Source organism: Cyrtonyx montezumae, unplaced genomic scaffold (genome assembly GCF_038088225.1).
Source record: "Cyrtonyx montezumae isolate F1298 unplaced genomic scaffold, pur_monq_1.0 scaffold_36, whole genome shotgun sequence".
In the NCBI taxonomy this organism is placed as follows: domain Eukaryota; kingdom Metazoa; phylum Chordata; class Aves; order Galliformes; family Odontophoridae; genus Cyrtonyx; species Cyrtonyx montezumae.
The window spans coordinates 5,448,852-5,460,883 of record NW_027072041.1 but is presented as its reverse complement, the minus strand read 5'-3'; the positions used below and the strand labels follow the sequence as shown (position 1 = coordinate 5,460,883).

The 12,032-nt window shown below is 37.8% G+C and overlaps 1 protein-coding gene across 3 annotated transcripts in view; it reads right to left on the bottom strand.

The window, feature by feature from the left end:
- Positions 1–12,032, bottom strand: part of PCSK5 (proprotein convertase subtilisin/kexin type 5) — a 265,589-nt gene that overhangs the window by 101,709 nt on the left and 151,848 nt on the right. The window lies entirely within an intron of this gene.

Genomic DNA, 12,032 nt, shown 5'->3' with positions numbered 1-12,032 from the left:
TTATGTCTGCAGATAGAAGACAGTGAAGTTACTGTTGGAGAGAGCTGTTAACATTGCTGCTGACCTCTGATACCACCTATTGCATACCCCGAACACACAATGGTGTTGAGCATCAATGCATGAAGGATAGTGTTCTGTTAAAGTTCATACCTGGATGCCTCTACCTCAACATTCATGCTAGGGACAGCCAACAATGATTCTCCTGCAAGAAACTCAATGCTTTTAATGCCTGAACGCCTTCTTACTAAAAGAAGTAAGAAGTCTTTACAGCATCAGCTTTCTAGAATACGGAGAACTGAACTTTCAAATGACTGGCATCCAGACCAAACAAGATATTTCCTGCAGACTTGCATCAATTCTTTAACTTCTTGCTAATTTTAAGTGTATTTAATTTGACATGACTGTTAAAAGCATTCCAGTGGCTTATAAAGCCTGAGAAGTTATATTTACTGAATCAGTCATGTGTTTGTTGTTGTTGTATTGTTATTTGTTTTCTTATTTATTGTTGTTGTTGCTGGTACAATCAAAACAGAAGCTTGCAAATGTATGCTGATGAATTAGAAAGAGCTGCCAACCATGTTGATTTATTGTGACAAATCAGTGGTCTTAGGAAAGTCCTTAGAGGAGGCTGTGAAAGAAAAAAAGCTATGAGAAGGAGGAGTTTAGATCACAAATAGCAGCGTATTAATACACCAATCTTACTTACTACCACAGGCAGTGCTACCAGAAAACGCTTAGAAAAAACATGAGCACTATTTTAATCGGTAATGTGACAAGGAATGGTGTAAGTCTTTCCAACTGCACTTTGCAGAGGGTTTGTGAAATCAGCTTCCATTTACTGCCAAACCAGAATTCAGAGGAGTCTGTCCAAAAAAACCCCAACCTTGTCAAAAAAGTAACAGTTCAAAGCATAAAAATAATCAGTGTTTAAGCATCCCATCTTCCAAATATGGCAGTATCTAATCCTGTCTGGAACTGCCAGCAAGAGGGCTCCTCAATGGAAAATCCCACAAAGCGTAACAACTGTGCAATAACCTGCTCTTTTTTTTTTTTTTTTTCTTTTTCCCACCTCCTTTCCACTCAAACCCTCATTGAAGTGCAAATAGCAAGGAAATCTTAATTTGGAGAAAACTATACATAGTTCTGCCAAATGAGGCAAGTACCAATTTCTGAAATAAAACACAAGTACTAAAATACATGCAAATAATTAAATTCAGCCTTCATTCATTCTTCTGAATTCTCTTTAATATACTTCACAAACAAATGGACATGGAAAGGGATTTTTACTGTGGGTGGAGGCAAGGAAAGAAGGCTTAGATAGTGAAACTGTCCAGTGAAGAGGGTGTCTGAGTTAGAAATCACCTTGCCAAAACAGCATCTGCTGATAAAAGCATGCTTATCTATAGAGTCATTTATCTGTTTATACATTGCATTCATTGTTCTGTTATTCTAAGTTTTAATTAATAATCATTGTCTTCTCAGAAGAACACAAAGAGGAATACAAATATTGACTCATGATCTGCAGACAGTTATTCGGTATTACAGTATCACATTTAGACAGTGAGAGATTAAATTTTCATGAATGGAAGCATCTTCTGAGCTAACACGTGGAAAATGCATTTTTAATTCCTGAAAGGAAGCAACCTGCACTGAGTTAGTGCTCAGGATGTCAAACTAGAAGACCAAGTGTGTTCCACGCACCTGTCAGTCTGAAAGGACAGAAAAATTTCTTATCAACTTGCCTCTGCTCATTCAGAAATATGTGCAGAGGAGCACCTAGGATGCCACCAGGGCAGGCAGCCTGCTTCTAACTGCAACTTAAACTGAAATTTCTCACTCTTTGCCCTGATATACACATTTAAAAATACAAAAAAAAAAAAAAAGCTAGAGTGAATGTTTTAGCTTCTATCTTTAGCTTCAAGAGAATGAACCTTTTACCTGAATTCCATTCAAGATAATTGTCTTCATTTTGCATTTAGGATAAAAATTTTCTTCCCAAAATTACAGGGTGGTATGTCATTCAGTGTCATTCAGTGCTTAAACTCTGTTGCACGAGAGCAGAGCTGGGAGTTTTGCACCAAAGTTTTGCACCTCTTGCCTTTTTTTTTTTCACAGTTGAAACAGAAATAAACCTTTTCCCTAAAAAGCTTTCCCATTCAAATCAAAACATCCTGACAGTCAGGGGTGCCCCTAAAGCCTTCCATGGAGGAAGATTCCAGACAGCTGATATTTGGTTGTCTGCAATGTTTGCACTTCAAAGCTGTTGATGCAGTGGGTTGGTTAGCAGCTGCAGGTACCGCAAGAGGCCCATCATTTTCAAAGACTAAATAATAGCAATTTAGAAACCATCACAGACTTAACAAAAGTAGTTGATTCCTGGTGTCTCAGAGAGAAAAAAGAAAAGCAGCTTTTGTCTCTTACAGCCTTCAAATCGCACCCCTTCATCTGTGTGTGCTGGTACTGCTGTGAACTGCATATCAGGGTGCTTCTTCCAGAAGGAGAGCGTGACCTTGATGGTCCATTCATAAAGGGTCATAATGTCTTCTGGGAAGCATTCAGGAGCTGCCAGAATTTGCATGCAAATGGTACGGAGTTCACTTCTGTATTTGAAAGGTACTGATGACTGCAGAATGAGATAAGGTGACTGCAAGTGGAAAATGCCCCAGGACCTTGCACTTAAGCACTCTACATTATCACTGCTGTGATTTTCTGCTGGGCTTGATTATTGCTTGGAATCACTGAGCATGTTAGAAGGGGTACAGGGCTGCTCAGTAAGAAACATTTTTCTTTCGTAGATGATAGAGGAACATAAAGATGGTGCAAAGTAAGCTGTGGTTAAGAAACAGTCAATTTCTGGTGGACTCAAGGTGCAGATGGGCAGAAATGTCACTGAATCCTCTCTGAACTCATGCAGCAATGTAAACCAACCCATTTCTATTTTTTGCTAAATCACAGACATACACAGAACTTAACAGATGTAGGGCAAGTTTCAGAGAAAAACTTGCCTTCTGAAACACAAAGTAAATATTGAGTTTTAGCTGATCTCTGTACTCTTCTTATCACTGTAGAGAATGAAGTCCACTTATTTATCCCTGGAGCAGTTCCTCTCTTAGTGCAGCATGAAATCCAGGTCTGCTGGATAGGCATCCCCAGTTTGTTCTTAATCCCCTTGTTTTTGTCTGAATCTACTACTGAACATTCAATAAGTTTCTCATATACAAAGATAGGAAGCTACCCTCATATCTAAAGGCAGAATATATATCCCACTTGACTAAGAGAAAATGGGATGGCTGGAGCTGAAATATCATATCACAGCATCATGCAAACTCCAGGAAACATGGGCCCAGAAAAACTGAAAACACAGCATTTCCATTTCTTCAGTGTAGCTACACTGGATTTGTTAGGCTGCAGTTTTGCTGCAAGTCATCAAGATGCCTCCTCATTTCACATGCTAAACCTTGCTTGCTATTTTGCTATTCTGATGAAAAACAACAGAGTATTTTCTCACTGCTCTACTTTTGGCTTTTAATTTTCTATAGTGTGAAAGCAGCGTTGGAAATATAAATATTTTTTCATAAAGTACTTAATCATTATGAGAGAAACTTCAAAAATTTCAGATTTTCAAATGAGTAATACGCAGCCGCCCTAAACAAGATTTATCCGTTTCCTACCCAAATTATTGTGATTTGTTCATTTATGCTACCTTAGGATCCTGCTTATAAAACGAGATCAGTAAAATAAGTGTCTAAAACACTCTAATACTTGCCTAGTAAGAATAGAAGTTAAAAGACTTTCACAGAACTTACATCCTATAAGTACTTCAAGTCAGCCTAAACTATCATGTCTTCTACGCTTGATGGTTTATTGCAAATATAAAGCTCTAATTCTGTGTTTCAGTAAGTTTCTGTCATTTGCTTAATTTTTTAGAATGCTTCAAATTGCAAACAGAAAAGATAATCTGAAGAGAAAGGCCAAAAAGGAAAAATGCAACAATAACACACAGCTTAAACTATTTAAATTTGGTTTCATCTTGTCTTAACTAAGACAGCATTGACCACGTATGAGAATTCACCTTGTTTCAGCCATAACCTTTACTCAAAATTCCCTGGTTTGTGTTGACTTACAACCAGTAGTCTGTGATAACTGGATATGATTCTGAGACGTATAACTGCTTTGCAAGCCAGTAACACAACACACAACAACATTCTTTCTTATTCTTTGCTGTGAACCAACCCCCTCATGCTTTTTACATTAAGCACAAGATTTGGAATTTTATTTTTTATATGAAACCAAACCGCAAAGACAAAAAAAGTCAACTCACTCCTTCCTCCCACATGGTTCATTAAATCCAGGTATGCTTAAAGACTCAGCAGGGATAGAAGAAAATTGAGTTCTTAATTTCGCCATCATACCAGAGGAGGATTTAAAGGACTGCCCAATAAATCTGTCTTAAATGTGGCTGCTACAAAGATGTACAGTGAGAAATCAAGGGGCCTCTGTATCTAGAAAGCTGATAGGAGAATATTTTTATTAAGCTTCCAGTTGTGTTTATGTCAGTTACAGAGTTTTATATCTGTACAAATATTTTCTCCAACAATATACTTATTCTGGACTGTCTTGGCAAATTATTTGATGAAAATTAAAAACAAAACCAAAAAACAGCCCTCTAGCTTATACAGTTCTCCTGTCCAACTGAAGGCTCCAACTCATTGACAAAATAAAATAAAGCCTTCCTGGGAACGCTAGTGGGACAGCTAGTAGAAGTTAAAACCCCAGTATCTGTGTTGTTTTGTTAACAGTTTCTACATGCAAATCTGACACTACATCATCAGCTGAAACATTGCAGACACTTAACAAACAACCCTAAAATACATTAACACTAAAAGCAATTAAACCCAAGATTACATTGGCATTCACTTTCTGGCAGTATTCATCTGCTTCAGAAATTTAAAACATGTATGGTTATTAAGCATGGCCACTGGCTGACAAACAGGGCTAAGAGCAGAACAGCACCATGGTCAGACCCTGTTAGTAATGACAATAAGTAACACCCAAATACTTACCTCTCACATGAGTGCTAGTGAAGAAGTCACTGCTCTCTGTGCATGCAGACAGCCCACACTGGTCAGCACTGAGCTGCTACCTGTGCGTGCCTAGCATGGCCATGCCAAGATCTCCTCTACCTGCAGGGTGACCTGGGCAAGTACTCCCCAGAGCTTGTTTAGGCATGTGGGAATCCTGTTATTGCAGCCCTCAGAGCACATGGTATTCACTGTATCCCGTACATGGGGACATTTTTCCCAGTATCAGAGAAAGTACTGCAGTGCTTTGCTGAAAACCTCAGCACAGTGACCAGGAAGACTGGTTTACTGCTCTGCCACTGAAGAAGCAGGGTTGTGATAGAAAGAAAAACTGACTACTGCAGGATGGAGATTGCTAAGACAGACAAGCTGCTTCTTCTCCAAGGCAGCATGTGGCCACAAATCATACAGCATCTACTGAAGACATTCTTTTATACTGCTTGTGTCTCATGGCTAAAATGAGCCAGCTTATGTGAATGGAATAAATCTAAGGATTATGTACATTTAGAAGGGGAAAAAATGTTTGCCAAAATAAAGTTGAGTAAGCAGCACCTACATTAATTTAAGCTGATTTTTTTTATAACTCAACAGTACTATTTTTTATGTTGTGTTTTTCTGAAAAGCACGAAGATTCATTTGCAAAACATGGCAGCTTACAAGTTTTCTTTAAAAAAAACAAGTTGGTTTGTGATTGCACCATGGAACAGTTTTTAAGAAAATATATTCATTTCCTCTATTAGAGCAAGTCTACCCTCAGAGGTACATTTAGGATTCCCCAGTAACTTAATAAAATCAGCCAGATGTCATTTCACCCCTAAAACAATAAGAACAACTTCTGGTGAGTGCCTCTGTGCTAGGCTGCCTCTCAAAACAGATGATGACAGATGAGGTAAAGGCACTGCAAGAGGAAATGCTGACAGACTGTTAGCAGCAGGCACAAAGACAGCATTTCGGGGCTGTCAGGTGCATCAGACACACAGTGCAGAACATCCTTCTTTTTCTGTCTTGTGCAGTACTGTCAGTGTTCCAGGGAGATATTTACACTCAAACCAATGCTTGACAGTATAAAGCTGAAGCAGAGTTAAGCAAAAAGTTTTAATGAAGTGTAATGCAAATTATTTGATAGCAATGATGGTGTCTTTTATAACAAATGAGAAGTACAACCAGACCCCAAAGCAGAGAAAATGCTAATCTACTAGGACGGCCTCACACTGTCCCCAGAGCTGTGTAGCAGATTCCAATCAATCTGAATCAAAACGAAGTTAAACAGTAAGCCAAGTTTGTGCAAATGGATGGATGAGTAGCACTGTTTGCTGATCTTGCAGATGAATTTCTGCATCTCCTGTTAAAAGCAACACCTTGATGAGTTGATTCTTCCAGAGGGAAATAGCACAACAGTTACACAGATTCAGGCACCTAACTGATCTGAGTTGTTCTAAGGTGGCACTTACTCTGTTAGGACTGGATGTTCTAGATCCTGCTGAAATGCTCTAGAAGCTTTTAATATGGGATAGCTGGTGTGCTTCCTAATTGGCCTGCATCCTAGACCCACTAAAGCAGCAGACACACTGTAACAATGAACAATTGAGGGTTTTATAATTACTGCAGTGCAGTGTAACAAGGCAATAAGCAATAGTTTAAAATATTAAACTACCCCAAGAAAAAGGTGTTCACCATTGCCACGGAAGTGACACGAGGACAGTTACGTATTTGGCAGCAGACTCAGACTCTTATATTATGAGCTCACGGGGGAAGACTTTGTTACCTCATTCTTGCCTTTCCCCATTCACCCAACCCTTTGCAGAATTTTGATAAAGGTCAGAGTTGGGCTTGCTGAAAGAGAATAATGTCAAAGGCTATAATTCCATGGCCTGCATATTGAAGTGCTGTCAGTCCACTTTGCAGTGTTGAGAGTACTAGGCGACGCAGTGTTATCGTAACGGCACATAGCTTCATATCTAAGACAGTAAGACTTTGAGTCTGCCAGTTGTTTAGCAGAGGTATTACTTTCTAAAATTCTCGGTCTACCGAGCTGATCATGTCTTGGTGACAATTCAAAGTGCTAATATAATAGAAATTTAAAGCACAAATTTGCCTTTTCCCTGCTGTTACTCCAGTTTTAGAAACATATAATTTACATCTTCAAACAGATGTAAATTGGACTCATGATATAAGATTCCAGGAAAGCAACCAACTGTAATGCAAAATGTCAGTCTATTTTTTCCTTATGTAACCCAGCACAGGCCTGAAGTTTCTGCTTATACTCTATTTTAAATTCACAACGTCTTTCCTTGCTTTTCAGAGCCGTAGGGATCAGAGTGCTTCAGAGTGGGTGAGTAATGAGAAGCTTTGACAATGAAGAGTGTGAAGATGGGAGAAGAAATGACTTCTCTCTGGCTTCTCTGAGAGATTCCCTCTCCTACTTTGTACTTCTCCATCTCTGAAATTATACAGATACATTCCTGTTCTTGCATGCCTTTCAACTGAAAGTAACATAGTAGGGATCTCAGTTTTTCCTGAAAACATATATCCAACAACCTTGATCAAGGCTGCAAAATGCAATATATATTCAAGCTACCTTCACCAAATCCCAAAGAGATCTTTTAGGTTTCACTCAAGACCAGAATAGTTCAGATACATAGCTTGTTTGGATTTAATATATGAAATACTCAAATTCCTAATCTAATTTTAATATTATCCTTAAAAAACATTCATAGCTGCCAGCTGAACTGTTGTATGTGGAAAGGAAACAAGAGCCATCTTGAAAAGTTGCAGTAACATTAAAATAAAAAACTGTAATCATGTTGAAGTGCTAATAAAAAATTATATTGCATTTGCACAACAAATTGAGCAAGTAACTTCCCAGCAGTATTCTAAGCTATCTACCTGAAAGTATAAGTATTATCTTTCAAAAGATAAAGCTATCAAAAAATCATTAAACTAGCTTGCATAGTATATAGTCTTCTTCATACCTGCAAACTAAGATTAATCGGTTCTATGTGTTTGGTATCAGATTCACAAACTACCCCAAAATAGGATCATAAAACAGCCAAATTCAAAGACTATGTTCCACATCTCTGTGCAGGCTGTGTATGGGTGCTAGGGCTGGTTAAAACCTGACATTGGCTGCTGGTGCCACATCCAAATATCAGATAAAAGCTGTAAAACTGAAGGTTTTTGATAGATTAGCAGCTTCATTTAGCCAACACAATAGTTCACAAATTATTTGCTATTTTTCAAAAGGCGTACGTCAGCTTCTGACAACGATTTCAAAATATGATTTTAAAATTATTTAAAATCATCAGTAGGATGTTTATGAACAGCTTGTCTTCTCTGAAATGTGTATGCTGTTGCGAAGACTTTAATGCTTAAATCTAAATTTCTGGTTAATCATGACCCTAAAAAAAACGATATCTGGACAGTCATAAGAACACGGATAGTCTTGTAAGTTCCTCATTTATTTACCAAACTGGTAATGCTATGCTCATAACAAGAACGATCACCAGCTTTAGTGAAAATTAAAATTAAACTATTAACTTATTGTTACTATAATAATAATAGTAACAATAATGATATCATGATAACAATAAAAGGCCATAAACCATTAAGTGACCACTTTTTTTCTTGAAGCAGCAGATACTTTTCCTAAACTAAATGGATGAGACTTGACTCTGCTACTGACACATGACATAACTCTCAGTTTCTGCAGAAAAAATAGCTCTACAGGGTAGAGAAATGGTCTGAAGTGAAGAAAAAAAAAAGAGCCTGGAGTTTTATGTCCTTTTCTCATTCAGTTGCGTTTTGTTTCACTGCACTGAAGTGTTATTATATACACTCAACAGCCAGTAAGTATGAAGAATGTTCTCTAAAATTCTCACCACGAGTTAATACCATTCCTTCTCTCCAAACGACATGTTTCCCAAGAGACAATATTTAACTGCATTTGGAGCTTCACTTACATATAAAGAATTGTACAGATGATTTGATCACTGTTCTTAAAATTCGAGAGTTTTATTCTGTATTTTTCAACCTAGAGACAAGTTGATATTAACACAGCATTCCCTTTTTCTGAATGCATTCTCACGCTCTCTTGTTGACTGAACAATAGTCATAACAAGAAGCCTCTGCATACCAATGTGCTATAGAAAAAAGCAGACCAAATATTTTGTCATTTTCATAAAAAGAGATGTTCTCTAGTATTTTTCCATACAATCAGTTAATAATTTGCTTTAGTTATATAAAATCATGTATCTATCTAGTGACAAATACTATAATCAGCTGACTACACCTGAAAATACTCTAAAATTAGTATTCAAGTTTTTTTTTTATTGAGACTAGTGAGGTAGTCAGTTCCTGCTAAGTAATAAGATGCATGTTGGCTAGCAGCAAAACAATAATAAAAAATTACCAAGAAAAGATTAAGCCTTTCCTGGCTTAATTATATTGACATGCATTTAATGGATATTGTTTACTTGCCAGAAAATTAAACAAATAAAGGGCATTGCTATAGCCAATCACTGACTGGCTTGAGTGCTTTTCACGAATTAATCTTTCTTTTTATGAATGTAAGATTAAAAAAAAAAAAAGAAAAAAAGAAAGGAAATCTTTCAACTAATAATGACATCTGTGAACTCCTTCTGTGTGTTCTGCAGTGGAGAAAATGCAAGGGACTAAAGCAAGGGACAGTGTTGCCATGCAGCCCAGCAAAACAACCCACTGAAAAGGCATGCTGACCCACTTTCAACTACGAGCTACTGCTGACCCTTTTTTAACTGAGAAGTTCTTCCAAGTTTTTTAGTGTTTTTTTTTTTCTTCACTCTTTCAGCTCTTATTTCTAAAGGAGCAACCCTGTCTCTCTCTTTATCCTAATTTTTTTCTTTCTTCCCCAGCATGCACAGAATAAAGGAAGATTGTTTCTTATGACTGCCATTGCTGTAGTTAATTCAGAAAAAGTCTTTCACCCCTTCCCTTCCTAAGAACATACTCTTGAAGAAATACGGATCTTGCCATCAACAAAATTATGATACAATTCCTTAAGGAACTCAGTCTAATCAGAGTAATTCATCTATGAAAAACCATACTTTAATTGTTACTCTTGGCAACCGTGAAGGATAATAGTGTAATATTATACTAAATATTGCCACGTGCAATAGTAAAAAATTGTTTCAGCCTTGCCAGCAGCGGTGTGCAAACCCCCTTTTGAGTTCAGGTTTGGATGTTGAGATTTAATCTAAATCTTTTGCTTCTCTTTCTTCCAAAACTAACAGAGGTTTAAAGAGAGCTAGATTTTTATTGGAACCATTTGCTCAGCCTAAGTTGCCAAAATAATTTAGTTAAAACTAGTGCTTTTATTTGGGTTAAAGTTGATTCCTGAGCTCTACAGAGGTTGAGGCACTTAGTTTGTCTTCCTCTTTTTCAATTCCACCACAGAGTCTACTGCAGAACTCTGCCAGGTCAAGCTGCACTTCCTGCATCCAGTCACCCAGTTGAGCTTATCTATGTTTCTGATTTTGCAAAAGCAGAGAAGAAAAAATTTTCAGCCCTTTTCCGCAGTGTTTATCTGCTGCAACACATAGAAAAAGGTGTGGTGCCGATGGTGTAAGAGTGCAAATCCTGCTGCCCATGCTGCTACTGCTGGTGTGTTAGTGTGACTTATCCTTTGCTAATGAGTGACAGCTGCTCTTAAATGCCTTACACGGTGTTTGGTTCTCCTGAGCAACAAGTGGAAAAACATAAAAATACAGAATTTTGGAAGTGAGCTGGGGGAAAAACACTCAGTTTTATGCTACTTGAAAAGCATTGTTTGAATTTCAGACAGTTCCAACAAAATGATAATACAGTCACAAACTTCTGCCAAAACTTTTAAAATCCCGGGATATGTTTCACAATAACAAATATTGTAATGTTATTGCAATTCAAGAGGTATCAATTTCTTACTGTATGTGTTTTCCTTCATGTGGGCATGTGCTCGTTGTAAACGGGACAAAAGCATTCTCTTGAATGTTAGAACCCTTGCATGGTGAAGGGGTTGGAATCAGCTGCTTGTTTCTAAATCTATCCTTTGTATTTAGTGTGGTTTGGATCCAGAACTGGAAGGTGATTTTTTGTTTGTTTGTTTTAAATTCATTTTTTTCTTGTTATTGTTTTTCTTTTTTTTTCCAATTGCAGAATAAATATCATGGGATTGAATGATATATTAAAGATGCTCTATGGTAGCAGTGACTAGCAGTACCTTGATCTGGAATAGATTAATGCTAGGCTTCAGCTTTACAGTGAAACCAGGGTAAAAATCTTGTAGTTCTTGTTCATTACTTTGTTCTCTCAGAAGACCTTTGCACAAAATAGTTTAAATCTCCAGACTTAAACTCATCTTAAAAGAACTACTTACTACTGAGCAGAATTCTTATATGAAGAGAAAGAGAAATAAGCCATTCTGTTCATAAGTTCATAAGTTCATAAGTTCATAAGGTTGGAAAGGACCTATAAGATCATCTAGTCCAACCATCCTCCTATCACTATCTCTACCCAACTACTAAATTAAGTCCTTAAGCACCTCATCTAAACGCTTCTTGAACAGCGCTAGGGATGGTGCCTCAACCACCTCCCTAGGCAGGCCATTCCAGTGCTTGACCACTCTTTCAGAAAAGAAATGCTTCCTGAGGTCTAATCTAAATCTTCCCTGGCGCAACTTATGGCCATTCCCTCTCGTCCTGTCATTACTTATCAGGGAGAAGAGGCCCACCCCCTCCTCACCACAACCCCCCTTCAGGAAGTGGTAGAGTGCTATAAGGTCTCCTCTGAGCCTCCTCTTCTCCAGACTAAACAATCCCAGCTCCCTCAGCCGCTCCTCATAAGACTTGTGCTCCAGGCCCCTCACCAGTTTTGTTGCCCTTCTCTGAACACGCTCCAGGGCCTCAATGTCCTTCTTGTAGTGAGGGGCCCAAAACTGAA